The 25,428-nt window shown below is 33.6% G+C and overlaps 1 protein-coding gene across 6 annotated transcripts in view; it reads left to right on the top strand.

Annotated features, from left to right (window-relative positions):
• Positions 1-25,428, top strand: part of LOC145241576 (ankyrin repeat and IBR domain-containing protein 1-like) — a 575,864-nt gene that overhangs the window by 69,489 nt on the left and 480,947 nt on the right. For all 6 annotated transcript variants that reach the window (XM_080104665.1, XM_080104657.1, XM_080104666.1 and 3 more), the window contains exon 2: positions 14,765-14,820. The gene's annotated coding sequence lies outside the window, so the exon portion shown is untranslated. The remainder of the gene's footprint in view (positions 1-14,764; positions 14,821-25,428) is intronic.

The raw sequence follows: 25,428 nt of genomic DNA, 5'->3' as shown, positions 1-25,428 counted from the left end.
ATGAACAAATTCCATAAGGTAAAAGACTCGTCTACAGGGGCACAACGACTGAAGGACAAGTTAAAGGTAAACTTTCCAGTTTTCTTAAAGGGAAACTTTCCAGTCGGGGCTTGGAAGATGTGCCAAGGCTCCAGCCAGATTCAAACTGAAGGAAAACACTACTTGTTTTTAAGAAGAAACGAAACATTCTGTTTGTGGCAACTGAGAAAGTCGATAAAGAACTGAATCAGTTACAAAAGGCCAAAATACTATCGAAAGTGAGCACCAGTGATTGGGCAGCCTCTACCATATATGCGACCAAAAAAATCAATCAGATTCGTGTATGTACGGATTTCTCATCCTGCAGCTCTTACCATTATCCCCTACCCACATCAGAAGAGGTATTCAACAAACTAAATGGTGGTAAAAATTTTTCTAAAGTGGATTTAAGCGACACGTGCTTAGGAATGTTCTACACTAAGGGGACTCTAAAAGTTTGAGAGGTTAGCTTTCGGAGTCAAGGTAGCACCTGCGATTTTTCAAACGACACCATGCTGGGCGGCCTCGACTTCACTTGTACCTACTTGGACAACCTTGTCATTGCTAGTAAATCCATAGATGAGCATCACATGAGGTTTTGAAAAGAATTCAAAGCTTCAGTTTTAAAGTGAAAGAAGCTAAGTGTGACTTCCTCATGAACAAGATAAAATACCATGGTCACATAAGTGATAGACACCCTGACCCTGAGAGGGCAGAAGCCATAAAGAACATGCCTGCTCCCAATAATGTGCAAGCACTCCAAAGCTTTCTGAGACTGGCTAACTACTACCAAGTCTCCATAAAAAACATGCATGACTTGCATGCTCCACTGAACGAATTACTTAAGGAAAAAGCTTGGGATTGGATGCCTGACTGTTAAGTTGCATTTGAGGACATCAAGGACTGAAACATACCCATAAATGTCACCAAAACCAATTAAGATGTCATGCAGATGATACCAGCGATACACTACCATTGAAGGAAGAAACAATCAACACTATTTTCAATACATTTAATCTCAAACCTCCTCAAGCAGCACCTGAACTAAGACGGTTAGTTCGGAAAAGAAAGGTCACCGATCCACTAATGATCGATCCTAAATGTAAGAAGTATTAACAACTTTTATGAACAAAAAGCTTGAGAGGAAAGTGTTGGGGACACACCCCTTCTACTTGGAATAATGAACTATTCTATAACTTTACTTCAGTCCATGACGTCTCTTCCAGGTAACAAGAACCGTTTTACCAATGGAGTCAGACAGACACGTGGAGAGTATAGACATCACCACTAGTCCAGCAGTGAGCAAAGATATTGCTCAATTACCCCTTTGATATATTTTTGTTAATACATATTTAATTGTTACTGTGTCTTCCTGGTCAATTATACAAACATTAACACCACAACATTAACCATTGTCATGATTTTTTTTTTTTTTTTACTTCAACAACCTTTTCCTTTTTGTTTATGAATAACTTCCGAAAGCTCTCAAGTGGTGGAGGTGAGGGTGTGTCCATAGTACAGAAATGAAACCTGCTTCCATCAAACCTATTCATGATAACTTCTATAGGATAAGACAGATTCTTTCATCTTTTACTTATCATCTATAAAGATGATGGAAACAGACTTCCTAAAAATAAAAATGATACAAATGAAATGCATTTTGCTTATTTGTACATACAAATGACATACTAGAACAGATTACAATCGTTATCCCTAATATACATCAAAAGATGAATAATAAATAGGTATCAGCATTTTTATTGAAGCTATGCAACACTTGTCAAATGGATTGACCTTAAAACACTGTTTATTTTGTACAATATTGTATTGTAACGAGTTTGTTGGCTATGAAAGCAACACTTGGAGCCATTATTGAAGAGACATGCTGATTTCAGCCAATAAAAGAAAACACCACATATCAATGTAGTGGATAAGCAATGCTAATGTCATGAATGAGATACTTATCGTAGCTCTGACGCGCGTGCGTCGAATCTACTCAAAACAAAATAATGGCACGCTGCCTTAACAGTAAAACAGTTGTGCGCGTGTGGATGTGTGAACATCGTTTCAGCTGCGCGTACATTTCCCTTTGCCTGCCCACGCAAATTCGGTGGGTTTTAAACGGAACTTAAAGCATCTTGTGTCATAAGAATGTTATTCTTTTCATCCAATTGGATTACAAGAAAAACAAATTTAAAAAAAATGTTCTTTTCTGAAGGCCCCTCCCCTGGAGCCGGTCGGACAAGTATAAAAAGGGCATTTTTCGCCCAAACGAGCAGTCGGCCTTTGAGCACCATGTCGTAAACATCAACATCGACCCGTCCGCGTTTGGACGTTAAACACGCACGTGCCCGACAATTAATTCCTCCACGTGGATACGGACTTGCAACCCTAATGGACCTTTTATTTTTACCCTTTTCTATCTCTCCGCTAAGTAAGCGGTGGACCTTTTTATATTGTTTAATTCGTCGTAAAAAGACTGGTTATTTCTAACCAGGAACTTTCACTTTTCTACATCTTATTATTCAACACCTGATTTTATTATTATACCTTTTGAGTTTGCGACATTAACACGAACCATCGGCACCCGCAACATACTCATAAGGCAGTGATTGGACACACTGATCTTACTTGGAGGTATTGTAACAGAAGCTGTGTGGAAGGTTTCATCCGTAATGCACAAAGAGGATCCATTTCTTATCACAATCCACTCGAGAAATGGGTCGTTTTTGTTGCGCAGAAAGAACTTAGAAGACACCTTAAAATGGCGATTTTTTTTATTATTGTTCAATTCATGCGGCATCCATTTATCCAACTTTTTTGACTTCCCTATTTGCTTTAAATGACTGCTGAGTGGTCAACCTCAAGTTCAACAGCAACTTCTCGTGGGGTTTTGCGAGGATCGGCTTCAGTTAAGGCAATCAAATGCTCGTTATCCACCGCAGTCGGCTGGCTGCAACTGTCTTCATCTTTGAAGCTCTTGTCACCATTGCAAAATTTCTTGAACCACCGTTTTGCCATACGTTCGTTAATGGTTTCTGAGCCAAACACATCATTGATATCACAAGCTGTCTCAGCAGCTTTTCAGCCTAGTTTGAACTGGAACAAGAAAATCGTGCGGATTTTAATTTTGTCCATGCTGTCAAAAAGCCTGCAAAAAAAAAATGGATGATGAAATTGAGAACAGTAAAGAATAACACGATTCGATAGAGTGAAAAATGCCCTTCAAAATGATATATAACATGGCTATATATATATATATATATATATATATATATATATATATATCTCAATGAATTAATTCAGAAATCATATAAAAGTAACATGTGAGAAAACGATATTGTTTTTGCACCAACCTAATAGTTGGTAGGCTCACATTCAATAGAATGAAAGTTTGTTTTTTTTTATTACACAGGAGTCACCACTTATCAAGGCCCAGAGGCCACTCGAGGATAAGGGTTAATGAGTATACATTAGCCAATGTGATAATAGCGTAGTAAACATAAGTAGTGGAAATTTTGTCAAATTAAGTATAAAACTATTTTTTAATTGTTGCCAAGTTTAAGTTTTAGAGATAATTGGTCGGATTATATGACTTTTTCCTTTTTTTTTTACATGGGCATCAACGCATTATCAAGGCCAAGAGGCCACTCGAGGATAAGGGTTAAAGAGTGTACAATAGAAATTGGACAATATAGTAATAAATTTGGTAAATTTGTTAACTTATATGGAATGGCTCATCAAGAACTTGTTTACGTTAGACTTGAAGACAACCATATTGTAGTCAGCCGGAAAGCAGGAAAAGGAAGACAATTCCACAGACGTGCAGTTCTAAGAAAGAAGCTTTGTTCATAGAATCTACGTTTAGGTTTAGGCACAGATAGAGTGGTTTCTTGGTTTGGTAGAAGTAGAACAGTTAAAGTAGCAGGTTCTGTCCACAGTGGAAGGCCAAGGAAAATATAGAAATATGTGATAGAGATAGATTTCAGAGACAGAAGGATAAATAAAACCTGGCCAGAGATAGGTTAGTTTGCAAGGTTAATTTCTACTTAACATTCAACACATGCCAACACATAAAATGGATTTTAAACTGTATATGAGGATGCAGTTTCTATTTCTGTATACATACGAAACTTGGGCTATACTGACAAAGCATTAGAGGAAGCACAACGTGTTTGTTTAAAAACTATTCTTGAAGTAACTTTGCAAGATAAACTAAGAAATTCCAATATCAAGAAGAAGCTTAATATTAATAGATCCATCAACATTATTTGAAAAAAGAGATTATCGTAGTTTGGACACTTACAGCTATATGAAAAAATCATAAAAAAAATTTAATTCAAGAAAGACAGGCTGACTAGATATAGGTTAAGTGTGGCATGCGGCTCCTGACATCCAAAAAAACTGGCTCAGTGGGATTCGTCCTTGGTAGCCAGTCCTACTTTGTTGTGGTTGAACGGAAGTATAGTCGTATTCAGTTGCAGGAGTTCAACCCTCCTAGGCTTTACATTCTTTTTGAGTAGGATTAGTATATCACTAATTGCCCGAGGCATCACTACCTGGAAATATTGACAAGGTTTCTTAAGCAATTTTTGGAAGTCATTGGAGTGTGTCCATCCTGGTGCACTGGTTTTTCAACTTAACACCTAACCTTGTGTCTAACCCTCCTGAAGAGTTAAATGGAAAGAATATTGTTTTCATGCACGTTATCATTTTTTTTTTTTTTTTTTTAATTGATTGCAGCCACACATCATTTTGATCTGATGGCTGCTGCTCTGGCAAGATATTGCACGCGTGATTTGGCATTTGGAGTTGTTTATTTTTAACATGTACCCCCAGCCAAGTTCCTGATCGATAATGGCTGCTGTCTGTGGTCGGCGATTAGAATAGTTTAGTTTATGAATAATTTTGATCTTTGACACATGCATGGCATTCACTCTATGCGGATTGAACCAACTTCTTCTGAAGGAAGAAGTGTTATGGGAATTTTAAATTCATAAGCGGTCCCCAGTCATGTGTATCTCCTCATCAGTGGAGATGATGACATTAGGTTTTTGCAGTTTTTGTAGGGAAGTGTTGAGGTTCCCTTACATGCAGTATTACCAAATGGTTACCTATCTGGTACTAACCAGGCTCAACATTGCTTAACTTTGGTGATCTAATGAGAACTGGTGTGTCAATGTAATTATGCTAATCCTTATGTGGCAAGATGTCTTCATGAGCAATCTACAAACTACATATAGATGTAATATTGGTGCAACAAACCATAAGCAACACACACACACACACACACACACACACACACACACACACACACACACACACACACACACACACACACACAAGCACTACAAAAGACAAGACAAAAAGAATTTAGAGAACTAAGACAAATACCACAATTGCTCATGAAATATGGAATCCTAAAAGACCTTGGCAAAGCAGCAATTCAAAGAAATATGGTCATATACATCAAAAGATTTCCTATCACATCAAACATTAATTAATTTGTTAACACTGTTCATCCTCAAAATGAATAGCGTTATGGAAATTATCAGCACAGGAATTGAAAAATTAGTTTACGGATAACATTTTTCCATTTAATCCTTTCAAAATAGTTGGGGTCGATGTTTTTTGTTTTTAATGTATGAAATCCCAGGTCGACTAATGCAAGAGAGTGATCACCCAATGGTTAATTCAGCAACATGGTCACAAATGTAAAAAACGAGCAGGGAGGCCCGATGTTGCACCGGATTAAATGATAATCAGTGAATGTTTCACACTCCCATATTTTTATTGTCATCAAAATCAGTGAAATCGCCTATTTTTCAATCGAATCATTTGATTGCCTGCTCTAGTTGTGGGCCTGCCACGGCATCAGGAGGAAGCTTCATATGTGTCCCTGCAGTGAGTTAGTCCACAATATATTGTAATGTACATTGCACTGTAGAGAGCCTACTGTTGATTTTATAAAATTATTTTTTATGTTTGATGGCTTGAATTAAAATTACTTACTGTTGTTTTATATGCCTGGCCTTTCTGCTTGTGTGGTGATAATCGCTTGAGTTTAAGTTTAAATTGAAAAAGTCAAGTATCGTTGTGAAATTGTTTTTAAACAGAAATATTAATTTGGAACACACCCTTTCATATCAAGAAACCTACTGTTGATTTTATATGTTGGGCCTTTCAGCTTTTGTGAGAATAAAACTTCTCAAATGCACTTGTGATGTTAGACTGTAAGATATTAACGTTGGTTAAAATTGCCTATTCCTTCTTTCATCAGATTATTTTGATTATCAATATTTATTGAACACATTCCAATACAAAAAAACTATCTAAGAACGCTGCCAGGCACATAAAATACCTTTGTAAAATTTCATAAAAATCGATCCAGCCATTTTCAAGTCCATAGAAAACAAACACCTACATACAAACAAAATCCCTTTATATAATAGTAGAAATGTGACCCAGAAATCCACTTCCACTTTTCTCTTTGAAAACCAAAGCATGAATGACCAGCGTATACAATTTGAGTCCTACGTATATCGCGTGTGTTATTGTATTCATCTTCACAATTAACAGCATTAAAAAAATTATCAGCAAAAGAATCCCCAAATTCCTCTTTGTAAATGATCTCTCAATAATCTCACCAATAATTTTCTTTTTTACTGCTTTTTCACCCCCAACAAGGCACAGTGCCACTTGGATGTAAGGGGCTACTATTTGGGACAAAATTTGCAGGATACTATGTAGGAAGTTGAGCAGCAAGATGTCTGTTCACATGACACTTGAACTTCTGTATGCAAGTACAATATCAGAGAAGCAGGGAACCGGAAGGGAATTCCAAAGTCTAGCAGTTGGAGAGAAGAAACTATTTAAGTAGCAAGCTTTTTGGTGTCTAGGGATCTCTGCAGTGTAGGGGTGAGATTTTGCTGCTTGTCGAATTAGGACTATTTATGTCAATGGAGTACAAGGGCTTGGAGTTCGTCAGATTACTTTCCATTAAAATTCTTGTAAAATAGGCACAGTCATGCAACATTTCATTGACAAGACAGTCATTATGTAAAAGGCGTGCAGGTGTGTGAATAAAATAAAGAATTTGGATTATTCGGATTATTCTGATTACTGTTATCCTCACACAATGTTTAAGCTGAAGTAATTTCTGACTTTCTTCAGGTGTATTTTGTCAAACTCTGGAATCCTTCTGCCAGACTCGTGGAATCGTTCTGTCAAACTTGGGAATCTGCACAGAATTTTAAACAAAACACTTTATCATTTATTCACGAGGTATCGTACTCACATTCTGTCAGCCGTGATTTGATAGAAATCTTAAGTAATTTGCAATTGTATTCTTAGTATCGCCCACACATTATCCGTTACACCACTGGTCCACAATGGATAAAGTAGTAGGTAAAATTTAGTTGTAAGTTACACCCTTCTATCTTACAGATTGACAAAATCTCCATCTTATAAAAGGGGTTGAAGCTCAGCATAAAGTGCTGTGATGAATTTCTTTATTTCTCATAGCATTTGCATTAATTTGATGTCCTCAGTGTCAATGAGTGTAAGAAATGCAGAGATTACAATTGGTCAATTTCAAAGGATCAACTATGAAACTAATTAAACATCTGAAAAGTTTTACTCAATAGCTGAACTATCGTTACTTAGCAACAAATGCGGTTTTAATAATTGAAATTGAAAGATTATTCATCATTTGGTTATTTCAAAATCAGATGAATACGTTGATTCGCCTTAGTTTAAAGAAAGAAAATGACTCCAAGATTTTTCAATCCTTTTAAACGATTGATATACTCCACAGGAAGAGACATTTTTGTATAAAATAGGCAATACGATCGGATTCACAAGTATATTTTTTTTAAAGATTTTATGATACAAATAAAATTACGGTAGCACTTGTGTGCACGCGAGAGAGATTTACACATAAGTTTTTATTAACTACTAGCAAGGCTACCTGTCATTGCCAGAGACAAAAATGTAACATATTTCTAGTAGTAAAACTTCTATTTCATTACCTCTCTCTATCCGTCTATATTTCTCTCTTTTGCCCTCCTTCATTTTCCTCTTCCCTCCCCCAAATTCATTCTTTCTCCTTCACCCAGCTCGTTCCTCTCTGGACATACACACACATACATATACACAGAAAACTCTTTTATATAACAAATTCCTTTGGGAACGAGTTAGGTTTCAAGCCAAGAGAGTGAACTCAGACAAAATAATATGCGGGTTTTCTAAAGTATTAATTATGTGTGAAGCCCCCCCCTCCTCAACAACAGCCACCCACCTCACTTGTGTGCCATGGTCTTCTTCTTCATGATCAATTTTTCTTCTAGCTGTATCATTGTCTCTCATATTGGTGACTACCGAGGGTGCATGCACTAGCTTACATGTATGAAAATAGAACAATGCAAGCTTACACACATTCTACAGATATCCATTGTACTGTATGTGTGGGGACGGGGGGGGGGGTGAATACCATTATAGAAAAGAACCCTACGGACGTTAACGTCCACGTCTTAGTTATTTGTCAAAGCCATCACTGTCAGTTGGTTGAAGTCAACTCATATTGGGTCCACTAAAGCCCTTTTGACCTATCATCCACTGTCCCAAACTAGAAACGTTGTAAATTAAGCTAATTCTTAAATTTATTGACTCTGAACCAGAAATTTAAAAAAATCTTTGTGTCAGAGTGACTGATAAATGGAAATGACTTTTCCTTTTGGCCATTTCCCAGCTGATTGATTACTCATCCTAATTCTGATCACCTTTCTTTTCCCTTAATGAATCATTTCCTGCTATTGTCCTGGGTCATTTACTTTCAACAACAGGTTCTTTTTTGAGTCGCTTCCTAACACCTTCCGGAGAGGACGTCCATAGTATCACATATAAAACCATATTTTATCCTTTTTTGGGGGTCGGGGGTCTGCTTTCTCTTGGCTTAAAACCTAAGGTAACCTGTTGATCTGAACTGTGTAAAATAATAAATAAATATTACCTTTATGATGTACTAAAATGATGATAGCACTTGTATGTATGTCTGTGTTTCATCTCTGTCATTTACACATTAGTTTTTTTTATTTACTATTAATCAATGGTTTAAAATAAAATGAAATTTTAAGTTCTACATAAAAAAATCAATTATAAAATTAAATCCACTAAAATGTACTTTTTTTTTGTAAGCAAGTTATCTTAATTTTTTGTTAATAGCTGTTAAAAAAAAAAGGATGAATTATTTGGAGACATTTCAAAATTTAAAAGCATTTAAACTATTGAATATAATATCATTAAAACTAGCTTCAACTTAACAAATCTTCCAGTTTTAAAGGATTGAAAATTTTAGAAGCTTATTTTCATCTAATTTTTATAAATATTTTATTTGTAGATCAAGCAACATTAACAAAATTATAGTTTTATAATAATGATTCTTGGTCTACTATTATTCCTGATATTTATTAACTCCCTCCCTGATAATATTGTGTCCGAGATGTGTATATTTGCTGATGATACAAAGCTCTATAACATGCACGAGGGAAGAATAGATGTACACAAATTTAAGACAATGGCAGAATCCTAAGTAAGTGACCTTCAGACAGTAGTGAAATGGGGCCGTATATGGATGATAACATTTAATGCTGATAAGACTAAACTACTCTCCTTTGACAATTACAAGACGCCTCTTCAACCACCGATATCCATGATGAATAACACCCTACCTGAGAATTCTTCCTTCAAACTCCTCGGTTTAACATCCATGGGCAATATGAATTGGAACAAATACATTGAGGACATTGCGAAGGCTGCTGCAAAGAAGGTGGGTTCCCTCTATCGAGCTAGGAGACTACTCGCACCTGAGAGTATCCTGTACCTCTACAAGGCCACAATTCACCCATGCATGGAGTATTGTTGCCACATCTGGGTTGGTGCATCTACTACTAGCCTTTCCCTCTTGGATAGGGTCCAAAAAGGAGTCTTTAATCTAATAGGTCCCACTTTATCAACTAAGCTCTAACCCCTGTCCCATCGCCACAATGTAGCATCTATGGGACTATTTACAATTATTTTAGTGGAACTCTGATGAATTCATTGCACTTGTGGCCACTCGGCATACATATTCCTGACAAACCCGCTTAACAACAAAACTATTCCTCCTCACTGTTGAGGTCCCTAAATGCCAGAAAGCTGTCTACTCTAATCGTTTCTTCCCTCGAACAGCTAAACTTTGGAATTCCCTTCCTGCTTCCATGGCTATACTGATATGAAGAAGTTTAAATGTAACATAAACCAACATCTTGCTAATTTTTCCTAGGTATGGTCCCAAATAGTAGGCTCTTACGTCCAAGTGTCGATATGCCTTGTTAGGGGTGAAGGTGAGTAAAACAAAAATTAATAATTTAATGTCCAAATGATAACAAATTACAATCAAATTTAACTTTCAAATTTGTTTATTTTTTGCTTTTAAATAATTTAGTTATTTAAAAACACAGAAAAGTGAAAGTAACAAGATTTCCAGTTGACACTGAGTAGATGCAACAGATTTTTTTACTAGGGGAGGTGGGGGGGGAGGTCAACGTTTGTCAACGCCTAAAAGTCACTCAAGGATAAGAATTAATGAGTATCATGTTGCTGGTGAGACACCATAATGAGGATCGGTAATGGTAAAAATTTAATGGGATTTGATAATTTAAGAGGATGGCTCAACAAAAACTTATTTACATGAGACTTGAAAATGATTATGTTATAGTCAGCTGGGAAGCAGCCCTACGGTGGTTAATAAATAAAAATAAACAGATGTTTCTTTAATTAACTATACAGCATTTTAAAAAAATTTTTATGATAATTGACGTTCACATTTAAAAACAAATTAGGTTTTTAAATTGAATAAGTCTGCTAAAAATATATTCTATCCTGATGATGATTTTCATAAGTTGAAAGCTTGCACATAAATAAATCAACATAATTATGAATTTTGGATGTTTATTTTACTTTTTATTTCAAGAATTAAAAAAAATACTTGATCAAAAGTTGAGAAATAAAATTTAAAAAAAAACGCAACTCATACGAATGTCAATTTCTTTCAACAATATGAGCTTAGATGAATATCTTTTGAGCCAAATATTCGGCATGATAATTTCAATATACTCTTAATCTTTAACCTGAAGATTCTAATTAGAGATGGCAATATTTATGTTCAGAAAAAAAACCTTCCAAAAAAAGGTAGCTGCTATTTTTACTCACTTAATATCTACTTAGACTGTTACCATTAGCACCGGGAAATCTAATCGTTCATAGTATAATGAAGAGTAGAAAGTGGACCTTAGGTTTAAAGCACAAATAAATAAATAATACCAAGAAAAAATGACATCTTAATTCTATTACTTATCATATCTGTTGTGGTTTAAATGTTAAAAGAAGAATGAGAAGGCTTGGAAACAGTGAAATAAAATTAGTCCTCGCATGAAATAGCAGGACACAAAATGTTTTAAATAATAGTAATAGAATAACAATAGCAAAGACCTTCGCTGGTGAGGACTACTATTGAGTGTAACCATTTATACAATCCTTTTGAAATTTTCATCTCTATTTTTCTTGTTATCTACTGAATATTTTTAATGAAACCTATATGAAATATGTTCCTTATTAAATTGTAAAGATTTCCTATTCTGAAAGAAGTTTTAAAAAATTTAATCTAAAAAAGTTATTTTAAAGTGTTTGTTAAAAAAATTCAGATTTTCTCATTATTCAGACATGTATGACAAAGAGAGAGTTGCAAAAAAGAGTTGTGGTGTGAGGAGAAATACAAACTGAAACAGAATATTCAGACCTGTAATAATACAAAGAAGGGGTTGCAAAATTGAGTTGTAGTGTGAGGAGAAATACAAACTGAAATAGAGAGTAGGACAGTTTTTATAAATACATGCAAAACCACATTCATTTTTTTTAAATCCAAATTAATAAATTAAATAAAATATAATCTTAAAAAGATATGATGCAAGTTAGAAAAGCATTTCATCCAAGGCATGAAAATTGTTAAACAAAATGTTTTTACTATAGGCTTTAAAAATAAAGGTACAAGATTCAATTTGAAATTTATTTATCTTCAAAGTGCACTTTTATAAATTTTACAAAGTAAAGTATTAAATTTTTATACAAAAAAGTGCACTTTTATAAATTTTACAAAGTAAGGTATTAAATTTTTATACCTTACTTTGTAAAATTTATAAAAGTGCACTTTGAAGATAAATAAATTTCAAATTGAATCTTGTACCTTTATTTTTAAAGGCTATAGTAAAACCATTTTGTTTAACAATTTTCATACCTTGAATGAAATGGTTTTCTAATATATTCATGTCCAGAAATAAATTTTACAAAAAGAAGGTGGCTACCATTTTTACTCACTTAATATCTACTCTGACTGCCACCAGCAACACTGGAAGATTAATTGCTCATGGCATAATAATACCATGGGAAAAATTACCTCTTAATTCTATTACTTATCACACCCTAAAAGCAATTGACAGAACAGAAAGGGAAAAAAGGGTGAAAGTGTAGTCTTCATTTTGATTTCTCAACAAACGATGCTGATCAGGCATCCCAGCTTTCAAGAAATTCTTCAATTTGAAAATGAGTAAGTATTGCTGCTTTAATAAGACTGATGCTGACTTATTTTATTTACCTATCTTGAGGTCAGACACAAGGCTAGGTGTCATGCTGAAAAGCCAGTGCTCTAGGATTGTTGCACTCTGGCCTACAAAACATTTCTAAACAGCCTTATTGGCATTCCCTGTTATGGGTGCCTCTAGCAATTAGCGATCAACTAACACCTTTTCAAAGAAAAGGTAAAGCCTGGGAGGATAGAGGTCCTGATACTGAACAGTATCATACCTCAGGTTGACAATATTAAAGTCATTATCAAACTGATTGTCAAGGACGAATCCCTGATTAGTTATTTTGTGGTAGTACAAACAGAAATAAGTTGGTCAAGTGTAAGTTGAAAGTGTTGACATAAATAAATCGGCACAAGATAAATTGTGTATACTTACTTTATTATGATGAAAATTATGGAAATAATATTCCAACATGATGGAAAAATGATAAAGAAAAAACCAAAATATCTGCTTATAGAAAAAGTATCTGGTGTAATATTTTCCAGAAATAATCAAAACTCATACCTCTCTTCTCTGAAACACTTTGTTTTTGTTTTTTTCATGGAAATCGGTCCAGACAAGTTGTGAAGCTACTTGATGTAAGAAGTTAAAACAAAAAAAAAAATTAACTAACAAGAAGTATTAGATGGATAGATTCCAACCCAGAAAACAGCAATTCTTCTCCCTTTGTCAGAAACATCGCTCATGGAATGTGAGGACTAAATGATGAAAGAAGCGAGAGTTACAGACATATTTATTTTATCTACTTATGCCAATAATATAAACATTTGCAATACTCTAAATAAACTAGGAATTTCAACAGTACAACCTACATCACAAACTATAGAGCAAACATAAAACACAACAAAACATTTTTGTTTTTTTGTGAAACCTTCACATCTAATACAGGTACTCGTATATACTGCTTCATGCAATAATTATCATGAAATGTGCATTGGTAAAACTTAACTGAGGAGGAAAGAAAAGAGTTAGTGAACATGAAAGAGATATAAAACATAACTCCCTAAATGCACTATTCTCTCATATAATACAACATAATCATTCTTTTAACTTTAAACAAGTTAGACACATTAGATTCATTTGAAATAATTCTCGGTGAAAACTTCTTGCATCAGCGCTCATTATAAACTCAAACAATTAAACATAACGGCTCTACAATTTATCTCGTTTAATCAGCAAGCAAACTTAAACTAACAGAACAGAACTTCAATTTACATCTAGGTTAGCTATTTTACACTACATTCCCAACAAAACGTTGCAAATAATATCAATAATATCATTAAAAATAAAAAAAAAAACAAACACTCATTCCATTTCATAAACATTTTTGAATTCTGATGACTTTTTCTAAAAAAACAAACAAAAACATTCTTTTCACATCAAAATCTTTTATTATGCCGTTTGAAGAATAAAAAACTTATTCCATGTCATAAGCGCATTGCACATTTTGAATTCTAATGGCTATGGTTCATTTAAAAGAAAAGAACAAACATAGTTTTCACATCATAAGTACACCATATATTTTCAAATATTATACTTATATCTTATTTCTTCAAAACTATCATCCCAAGGAAATCCTGAAATAAAGATGAAACTTTCATAAATTTATAAATAATTTTACTTTATTATTTATTTAAAAAAATTAACAAAAATGTTAGATCACTAGAGTTAATTAATGAGCTGTCGTTTCTTTCAACGTTTGTCTAAATAAATATTGTCTGTTCACAAAAAGAAATAGGAATGGCAGAAACTAAAACGACTGAACGTACTTTTCTCTTTAAATTTGTGTTATCTTTATTCATTTCTTTTAATGTTATTATTTAATAATAATAATTAATAACAATTAATAATAATAAAAATATTTCTTTCTTAAAATAAAAAGCACACATTTTTACTTTTGAAAATGTTGCATTTAAATGTTATTTCTTTTATTTTCAACTTAAAAATATATCTTTTAGTTTTCTCCTTTCTTTCTTTTTTAATTTTCCATTACCCCTCTTCCTCAATTCTCTCATTATCTATTTATTCATTTATTTGTTTTTAATGGTTTTCTTTTTCTTTCTCAGGTTAACCTGCCTTATGTCTAACTTGGATTACTTTAGAGGGATTCATCTTGAACACTGTAAGATTTTTCTTTCTTTTCTCACTTTTTTATATAAAAGAAATCTGAAGATTTACCTTTCATTTTTACGATCCAGTTTGATAAAAAAAATAGCAACAATGGGTAGCCGGTTCACAATTTTCACCAGGCTGCCTAGACTGGCAATTAATTCATTTGTATGGATAAACTTCATAAGCTGTTGCTTGTAATTGTCTAAAATTGGGGGTAATTCATTTATTGAATATCTATATATATCTTCTATAATATAAAGCTGAATGTCTGTGTTTATGTGTGTCTGGTCACGAATAGGCTCCTATATGGTTGACTATTTCAAAAAACTGATTGCATATAATGATAGAAGATGTATCGAGACACAGGAATGGGTATGTTTGATCTGGCAAAACGGTGGTTCATTAAAATTGTGGGGTCTGCGTTCGCGCCTGGTCCACAAAGTATGGAAATAAAAAATTTTAAAATTTAAAAAAAAAACGTTTACAAGTGTTTTTGATATAGATGTACATAAGAATACTTTGATAAGTATGTTTCAACTTAAATAGGGATGGTATAATAAAATTGTGGAGTCTGCGTTCGCGCCTGGCCTCCATAGAATGGAAATAAGCACAAACTTTAATAAAGATTTTTCATATCTATCTGCATAAGTATACTTTGATAATTATGTTTCAGTTTGAAGAAATATGGTATAATAAAGTTATAAGGTGTTCGTTCGCGCCTGACCTCCATAGAATGGAAATATGTCACAAAGTTTAACAAGGTTTTTTAATATAGATCCACAGATTATTGTGATAAGTGTTTCAGTGTGAACAGGTATGGTATAATAAATTATGGGGTTTATCTATTTTATTTTTACTTTCATCATATTTTGCTTTGGTTTTGATACCCCCAAATTCGAAGCTATCTCTTTACAACCCTTCCTTTTCATAACCTATCATCTATATATATAAAAGGCAAAATGTGTGTGCCCATTTCGTGTATGTCTTCAAAAGGCTTTTCTCGCACATACTCCCGGGTTCGTTACTATCGCTTACAACTGTTTATATAGGTCCTAGATAATAATATCTAGGATTTGGGAAAGAGCGTCATGTCTATATTTATTTACGTCGATTTTTACAAAATTATTGCTATTTTGGCTTCTCGCGTATTGATTAGGCTTTTTAGTATAAATAAAGTGTAACTAAACTCAAATGGACGTATTCTCAGCATTGTGCCGGGAAAAACGTCCAGAAGCAATCAGCTTTGATCAATCTTGTATATCAGACACTTTCTATTCAATCTGGACAATTGGAAGCTGCTTTCCCCCTCCCCAACATTTGTTGGGGGGGAAAAAACAGTCGAATTTGGGTAAACAAACCCAAATGCTGCGTGACTTCTATTTGACATTCTTAATAAGATCAAATCAAAGCAGCAGAATTAACTTTTATTGCGAACGCCTGTTTTTAATATTTAAATAAATAAATTCAACCTGTCTCCGTTGTATGTTGCGGTGGCCCAATGGTTAACGTCGCACGTTTTTTTTTCATACATTAATTTCCAACTTTGCCTCAAGGGTACGGATTCGATCCTCATACTCACCTACCAAAACATTTTTTTTTATTATTTTAACCCCTCCCCCCTCCGGAGTTTTGATTTACCTCTAAACACCCGAGCATCGCCGAGTACCCCCCCCCTTCCCGCTAGTACTTTCATAAATCAGTCCATTTTCTGTAGGCTGTTTTTGAACCCAGTCAACGACCGGTACTTTTGCTAGTATATAACAAATAAATGATAAAAGTCTATATTCCAAATGCCATGGTGTTGACCATCTTACAATTTATTCCTTTAATTACATTGACATTTTCAATTTTTGACAGTAACTGTTTCATAGCACAAAAGCATTCATTGAGGTGAGGGTCGATGTTTTATTCATTTCATGTAATGATTTAGAAAGAAAATGTTGACTATTATATGGAGCAGAGACGTGTCTGTGTATGTAAATTAAGAGAGAAAGGGGATGGACAGAGAAAAAGGTGTTGGGAGAAGGATGGGAAAAATAGGGAGGGGGAAAAGAGAGAAAGATAGATATAAATTTTAATAAAACTATGGTAGACTTTTGCTCCAAGCAATTCTGGGTAATCCTGCTAGTTTATTATATAAAGGGCAGTTGTCCATATGTGTACATGTTTAACTAAAATTTTAAAACTACAAAAACACCCACAAAGTTGGTATATTCTTGATCAGTGTTGCCTTGAATGGATAATATCTAAATATATATATAAAAAATTGTTTGACCCTAAACTGATGTCAAAAGGGGTAATTTTTTTTTTTTAGTTCTGTACTAAAGGGAAGTAACTTTAATATTTTTATCAAAAATTACTTCCCTTATGCCGATTCAGTCTTTGAAGAATCTATACAAAACAGTTACCTGTGTGTGTGTCTAGAGAGATACATGGGCTGGATGGAGAAGAAAAAGGAGGTAGGAAGAGAGAGTGCATTGAGGAAACAGGAAACAAAAAGATAGAGATATGAATAGAGATAGATAAAAAGATGAGATTTTTAATAGAAATTCCTATATTTATTCCAGGTAACCCTATTAATATATATATATATATATATATATATATATATATATATTTATATACATGTTATAAGAGAAAGAAAATTAAAACTAAGTTGAACTTTACAATCAAAATTTATTGTTTGACTGAATACTCCAAAAAACAATTTACAAAGTCCTTATTCCACAAAGTTTCAAAGAATGCTCTTGTTATTCGTCTCATCATAGGACATAAAGAAATCAGAAAAATATATTTATAGCACTGCTAGAATTTGCTAGTTAAGGCATTAAGTGAAACCGCAATTTATTGTAGTTATAATTGCAATTTATAACTACAATAAATTGCGATTTCACTTAATGCCTTAACTAGCAAATTCTAGCATTGCTACAAATATAATTTGCTGATTTGTTTATGTCCTCTGATGAGAAGAATAACATGGATAACATTCTTTGAAATTCAGCAGAATAAGGACTTTGTAAATTGTTTTTTGGAGTAGTCAGTCAACCAATAAATTTTGATTATAAAGTTCAACTTACAGTTATAATTTTCTTTCTCTTATAATAAGCTCTACTCTCTATTGCGTATTCAGCTTTTTTATTTGGTTGGGATTAAATTTTCTATATATAAATACTGTTATTTATATTAGATTGAAGTTTACCATTGCGTATATCAGGTAAACACTACATCCTTTTGATTTCATTATTTTTATATATATATATATATATATATATATACACACAGGCACACAGTATATCCTCCCCTGTTTGCGGTTTCCCATTTATGAACCCACATATTTGCTGGGTAGGCTTATCATTTTATCATTCATGATTATTGAATGCACAAACAATATTAATTTTTAATTTTGTTTTTTCAATTATTGGTGCAATATAGTACTAATTTTTTTTATATAAATACATACACTGTATTTACAGTGCATATTTTTTTTTATATAATTGCATGTTATTACTGAATTTTACTGTACTGTATCTTTATTACCTGAACTGTACGTATTGCATTTATCTAAGTTTGCCTTTAAATTTCTTCCACTTTCTGTCAATTCTAATATATATGTTGTGCGCATATAAGATGACTTTACAATAATACGGTATGAGCAACTATGCTATGCAGTGTTACTCTCCTCCTGTACTTATGTTTCTCTTTGATAAAAAAATTGTTGCAGTAAAATGTGTTTATATTATCATTACTACATTAGTGAAATACATAACTGCATGCAATATTACTACATTGTTACTGTATTAATAAGTAAGAGTGTCTTTAGAAAGTGTTTAAGAAAACGTTTTAAAACTGCATCCAATATTCAGTTTTTCACTATTCGCAGGGGGTAAAGAACATAATCCCCATGAATAGTGATGGAATACTGTATATAAATAAATGTACTTTTCTCCCATAACACAAGTAAAAGTTAAGGAAGAATGCAAATAGCAAGTCGAACACCCCTTGCTATCTGAAATTAATTCAGAAAGAAATGTAAGGTTATTCAACACGTTGTAGCTTCAGTCGCAAAGTTGATAAAGAATAGGCAAAAAACTTCAACTTGCTTTTTCCTGTTGTAATAACGATTCCTCATTCTTCTACCACATGTGATTTCTTGTTACAGCTGTGACGTCACCCATGTCTCTAAGGTGATCGTCTTCTCTAATGTGCTCTTTCTCCATTTTAGCCTTTTTCTTTACCAGTGACATTATTTCGCATACATTTCCATTCACACGTTCGTGCTCCATTATAGTAATCCTTCATTGTATTTCCATAATGAGACGTTTCTTTCTATACCAATTGATGCATTTAAAAAAGTTTAACTTTCCAGTTTGAGACGTTTTTATTTTCATTGGTATTTTAACTTACATGATTTAAACATTTTTATAATTATTGTGCCAACACCGGCAAAGCACATTTTTTTGTCATTTTTGATAGAACGTGTACACTAAGTAATTTGAGATTGAAACCTTGCTACAAATTTTAATACTTACCTGGTTCAGATTTTAATACTTACCTAGTTCAGATTTTAATACTTACCTAGTTCAGAGTTTAATACTTACCTAGTTCAGATTTTAATACTTACCTAGTTCAGAGTTTAATACTTACCTAGTTCAGAGTCAAGTAATTGATTAGCAAAAGAGTATGTCTGTATCATCAACCAAGACGTCCATGAATAAAGATATTTTTTTCTCATAACGTTCTCTTTAGAATGAAATATTATGAAGCTGCTTCCCGCCTGACTACAACATGGTCGTCTTCAAGCCTAATCTAAACAAATACTTATTGAGCCATCTTCTTAGATAAACAATTCCTTTGAAGAAATTTTATGTCCATTCCTTCAGTTGTTTCCAATCTTTGTATAATGGCACTCATGCCATCCAACTAACAATTTCTTTAATCTTTATCCTTGAGTGGTTCCAGGGCAATCAAAAAAAGAAAAAAAAAAAAAACTGCTGACACATAGCAAACGAAAAAGGAAATCACAGACAAATGCAAAATGTGTCAAGAAATGCAGTTATGGATCAAATAGATGATCCTTCATGACCGAGACAATTTTAATTTTTGTTCCTATCCAAGTGCCCTTCTCTAAGGAGCTGGATTTTCCTCACATCAAAAACCAACCTTGTGTCTAACTCTGCCCTCATGGAGAGGAAAGTAAATAGGAACAACTAGAAAACAGTTAGAGGAAAAGATGTTGGTGGAAAAAAAATGGTTAAATGAAAAGGTGGAAGAAAACGCTTTGAGGAAAATAGTTAAGAAATTCAGCGTAGATTCAAAATTGTTAACTTCGGCCTGTCGCTGCTGCTGTACTTTATAGAACTGCTTTCTTAAAGGAGATTCCATAATCTCTGAATCACAAATCAAAGAAGAAAAAAAAAAAAGATTAGAAAAGATGTTAGTGAAAAAAGTGGTGAAGAACAAATAAAAAATAAAGATAAAAACTGAATATCTAAATACGATAAATTAGTTGAATAAAAACTCCAATTTTTTTTACCCTTTTTTTTACTTTTCTTCTTTGCCCACTTGAATATTTCTCAACGTTTTTTGCTAGTTTCGTGTTATAACCAACTCCAATCGAAGTCAATTTGATTTTGCCTTTAAATGTGCTTTTAAATCAAAACACAGTTAACTGTAAAAAATGCTTAAATTTAAAATGGCAGCTTTCTGTGAAAGTGTTTTTGTAAAAATGGCCAACACTTGTAAGTTAATAATAATAATAGTGTTAGAAAAAATAATTATAGTAGTAGCAGTAGTAGTAGAAATAATAATAATGGGAAGACAAAAGATATTGATATTTTCAGATTGTTAGATGACAAGCTAAAAACTGAAAATTTAGACCAGATGTCGAACCTCCGATTTGTCAATAGGAAAAGACTTAAAACTAGTAAATGTAACGGGAATTTTATCATGACGTTCAAGAAGGTTATCCCATTGCACAAGGGGAAAAAAAACGAAAGAATACTACGATAAACAATTTTTTTTTTTTGTTTTTAATAAATGGAAAGGTAAATAGGGAAAGAAAGATATAGTGTCTGCCAAATTAGTCCCTCTGGCGGTTCTCAAAGAACTCCATTAACAATATTGTAAGGGATAGTAGGGGCAAGAATATAGGTGTAGTTAGGGCTTACTGCGTGTCAAAGAACTTAAAAACATGTCAACATTTAATCGTTTTAAAAGAGGGTGTATGTAAATTACCTCCCTTGCGCCATTAACTTAAATGTTCTCATTCGAGAAAATTTCAATCCTCTTGGTTCTGTAACCCAAGAAAATAATCCAAATCTTCTGTGGTGTAATGTATTTCTATAAAAGATTTCTTGGTCCCTTTTGACGTGAATTCTAAAGCCTCACTGGAGTTAGTATTCTTTTTTTACAAGACCAATTCTAGGCCTTAAAATAGTTCTTTCTTCCTCGGTGAAGAGGTCGTTGAGGTCGTTGTAATTTTGTTTACAACTCTGATTTTTTAAACAGTCTTTTCTGACTAATTCTGTTTTATATTCCTTGACGAATCCCGATTGAAGAAAAAGAAATCACACCACTGGTTTCTCTTGTTTAAACTTGCGATTTTTAACGTCTTTTCTCTTAACGCGGGATAGCGAGCCGACTTCTCTCTCATGTTCAAAACTTTCAACAAAATGGTGCACACATCTTTTATCAATCAAAAGGCATGCATTCAACACGTGATATAACAAGCAGTAGCAGCACAAGATACACCAAGAAAAGGGGGGGGGGTAAAGAAGGGAGGGAGAGAGAAGGAAAGACAAAAGGTGGAAAATAAAATTTCTACAAAAGAAGAATGAAAAATAATAATAAAATAATAAAAAATAAAAATAATAAAATTATAAACCAAATGATCAAAACAAAAACACCAAGACAAAAAAGACAGGAACAAAAATAAACACAAAAACAAAGACTAAAAACCAGGAAGATATCCTCATTTTGCAGAGAGGTGAAAAAAGGGTGAGGGTTATATAATTACTAACTGGGCTAGTTAAAAATAATTTTAGATTAAAAGTTTTATTTTTATTATCTGCGAGTGATAAAAAATAAAGTAAAAATAATTAAAGCAATAATAACAATTTAAAAATTAGAATTAGCAATAAGTAAAATGAACAAATCAATTCTCAAAATACTTATCCATTATCTCCTTGAGGTTAAATGTAAGAGATTTATTGGTAAACAATGAATCATAACCTTCTGTTTGAATCTTTTCTGATTCCTAAATTCAACAAGAACTGGATGATTGCTTGACGATTTTTGAACAACTTTTTACTACAGGATAGAACAATAAAATTGTCAGCTTAAAGAAAATAACACTGCAACTTTATTTTAAAACTTTTATTGAAAAAATCAATTCAGGTAACTTATGTCGTATAGCTGACATCTATTCAATGTAACCGTCTTCAGCCTCAATCACCACCTTGATATCGATCTGGAACTGGGAGTATGCTTTTTCCACAATCACTGGCAGGAACTCTGTGAATACTCGGCAGATAGTGGCGATCAGGTTGGCTTTGGTGCTGTGGGAGGTCATGTTGGTGATGTTCTCGATGTATGACCAAACGAAGTAGTCCAGTGGATTCAGGTTGGGGGAGGAGGAGGCAATGAAAGAAGGGTACAAAGTCGTAGCACTCCTTCTGAAACCAAGACTTGTAGGCTGGCACCAAGTCCTGCTGCCACACCCAGGGTCTGCCAGCAGCCACCTGATTGCACCAGGGATTATCACACTCTTCAGCATATCCAAGTGCTCTTTGGTGTTGACGTTCAAACCGACTTCGAAGATGTGAGGTGGCATGATGCGACCCTCACTTGAAGTCACATCAAAAACCATAACTATAGCTTAAAACTTTGCTTTCATAACCCTAGGCATGCTCTCAAGCGTTGAACCATCCAGCTTTGCATTTTGAGTGTGCTGGCAATGGGTCTGTTGTCATAACTTGAATTGGTAATGAGCATCAGTTGTACAGCGGCACATCTTCAATCTCACTCGTTGAACATTGTGTTACTTTCAGACATGATAGAAGCCTCCTATCACTCTTGGGATTTGTACACAACTGGCCAACTAGTAGATCGTCTGCAACAAAAAATTAAACCGGTTTTCATCAAACGGAAATGGTAATCATGTTGTCTTTTTTAAGCCGACAATTTTATCGTTACACCCTGTATGTGCATATTATAATACTAAAAAATATAATTAGGAATTACATAAGACTTCTACCCGGCCATGGCTGATGGAACGAAAACAATCTACTTCATGTGGATTTCAGTTCAAACTCCCATATAGATTCCCGAGTTCAATGTACAGATTCCAAAGTTTGATAAGATATACTTGAAGAAGTTCGGAGATTACATTGGTTGAAACATTGTTAGAATACCTTCGAAAATAAGATCAATAGTCCGAATAGCCCAAATAATACCCTCCCCCCCCCAAAAAAAAAACAAAAAAAAAAAACGAAAACCTAACGAACTAAATCAATTCTTCAAATACTTTAGCTTACATGTAAGAGATATATTGATTAGAAGGTAATCATAACCTTCCGCTTGAATGCACATGTGTAAATCTTTTCTTTTTCTTGTTCGTAAAGCCAATGAGAAGAAGAGGATGATTACTATGGCGATTCTTCAACGGCTTTTCAGCATGTGCATGTTATCCAATCACGAAGATATTACTTCCGAAATTGGCAATTGGAAGAAGCCGTCATCCATTATCTGTGCTACTTTGTTCCTTAACACATGACCGGTTTACAATCAGAAAACGGAGTTACGTAAATAGTGCCCGAGTAAAGTGGCTTCTATTTGCATTCATTGTCATTTTCTGCCGCCGTTCTATTGGCAGAGCATGTAAACAAGCTTACAAAGATAGTCGAAGGAGAAACACGATGGTTCTTTTAATTATTTTCTTTCTTGCTTACTATTTTCTCTTACCAGACAAGGATTAATGATTTTTTAGTTTATACCGAAGCTAATACAATAGCGAGTTCCTAGTGAACTGATAGCTAAACAATGAGCTCAGCTTAACAAAATACCGCACACAGAAAGGCTTGTTTTATTAGAGTACAGTACTTTGTATGGCAAACCAGAAGAACGGCCGACTCCACGTCCCCAGTAAATAATGTCTAGTCAGATTTGGTTTCTGATGTTAATCTTCATCCGTTTCAATGTTTCGAAAAAAAAAGAAAAAAAAAAAGAAAAAAAATGTCATAAAATAAAAAAATCTTTTTTTTTTTGTTCTATTTAATTTCGGATTTAAAATCCCTGGTTAGAGAAATAGTTAAGTTTTGGTCTCCTTTTATTTATTTATTTAGTTTTTTAGAACTAAAAAATCCATTCTTGTGTTATCAAGATCGTGCTGGTTGGTAACTGCACGTAAAAATTCTAATTTTAAAGAAAAAAAAAAATTATTAAGCCAAAAAGGCACGTGGTCAAGGAATATGAAGTTGAAAATGTGTCGATTCTTACAAGAAGCATCTTGAATTAAATAGAAAATATAGAATAAACAAACTGTAAAAAGAAAAACACGCTTTTAGATGCCAATGAAAAAATAATTTTCTTTCCTGTTTTTTCTAATTAATTTTGGTAATAAGAACTATTTCTCTGGAAACGGGTTTTAAATCTGAAATTAATAAGAAAAAAAATGAAATAAATTTTTTTATTTTATTTGCATCTAAAAGTGTGTTTTTAAACAAGTTTGTCTGTTTATTCTATAGTTTTCACTTTAAGATGCTTCTAAGAGTCAACACATTTTCAACTTCAAGCTTCATTATATTTCCCTCCAAAGTGGATTTACATATTTGCAATCTGACAGTACTATCATTGGTAAAAAAATTAATATTTCAATATTTCTAAAAAAAAAAAAAAGAAAAGAAAAACAACATAAACTTTACTCCTGATCTGAAATGGAACACGTACATCAAGTCTGTTGCCAAGGTCGCTGGAAAGATTGTGGGATCCTTCTACCGCTCCAGAAGATATCTCACTAATGATGCAATTCTCTATCTATATAAAAGCCAAGTACATCCAAGGATGGAATACTGCTGCCATATCTGGGCAGGAGCTGCTAAAAACAGCCTATCCTGCCTTGACAGAGTACAAAATAGACTTTGTGGCTTAGTGGGGGATGCCCTTTTCTCTACCCTGCAACCTCTCTCCCACAAAAGAGACGTTGCAAGCCTATCCTTGTTTTATCGTTATTTCCATGGCAGGTGCTCGTCTGAACTCCAATTTTTGGTCCCCCCTCGCCAATCTTTCACGAGAAACACCCGTCTAGCTGAATCCACTGTGAAAAATTTTCCCCACTCTTTATCTGTGCCTAAATCAAAACATAGATTCCATGAACAAAGCTTCTTTCTTAGAACTGCATGCCTGTGGAACTGTTTCGTCTGCCTGCTTCCCACCTGACTACAACCTGGATGTCTTCAAGTCCAACGTTAACAAATTCCTAATGAACCGCCCCCTTAAGTAAAAACTTCATTAAATCTCCACACTAACATACTGTACTTGCAATAACCCTTATCCCTGAGTGGCTTCCGGGCCTTGATAAGTGGTGACCACCGTGTAAAAAAAAAAATAAATAAATAAAAAA

The sequence above is a fragment of the Euprymna scolopes genome, chromosome 20 (genome assembly GCF_053919585.1).
Source record: "Euprymna scolopes isolate OS-2025 chromosome 20, ASM5391958v1, whole genome shotgun sequence".
NCBI lineage: Eukaryota > Metazoa > Mollusca > Cephalopoda > Sepiida > Sepiolidae > Euprymna > Euprymna scolopes.
Note: the sequence above shows the minus strand (reverse complement) of the source record. Positions and strands in the feature narration are given on the sequence as shown.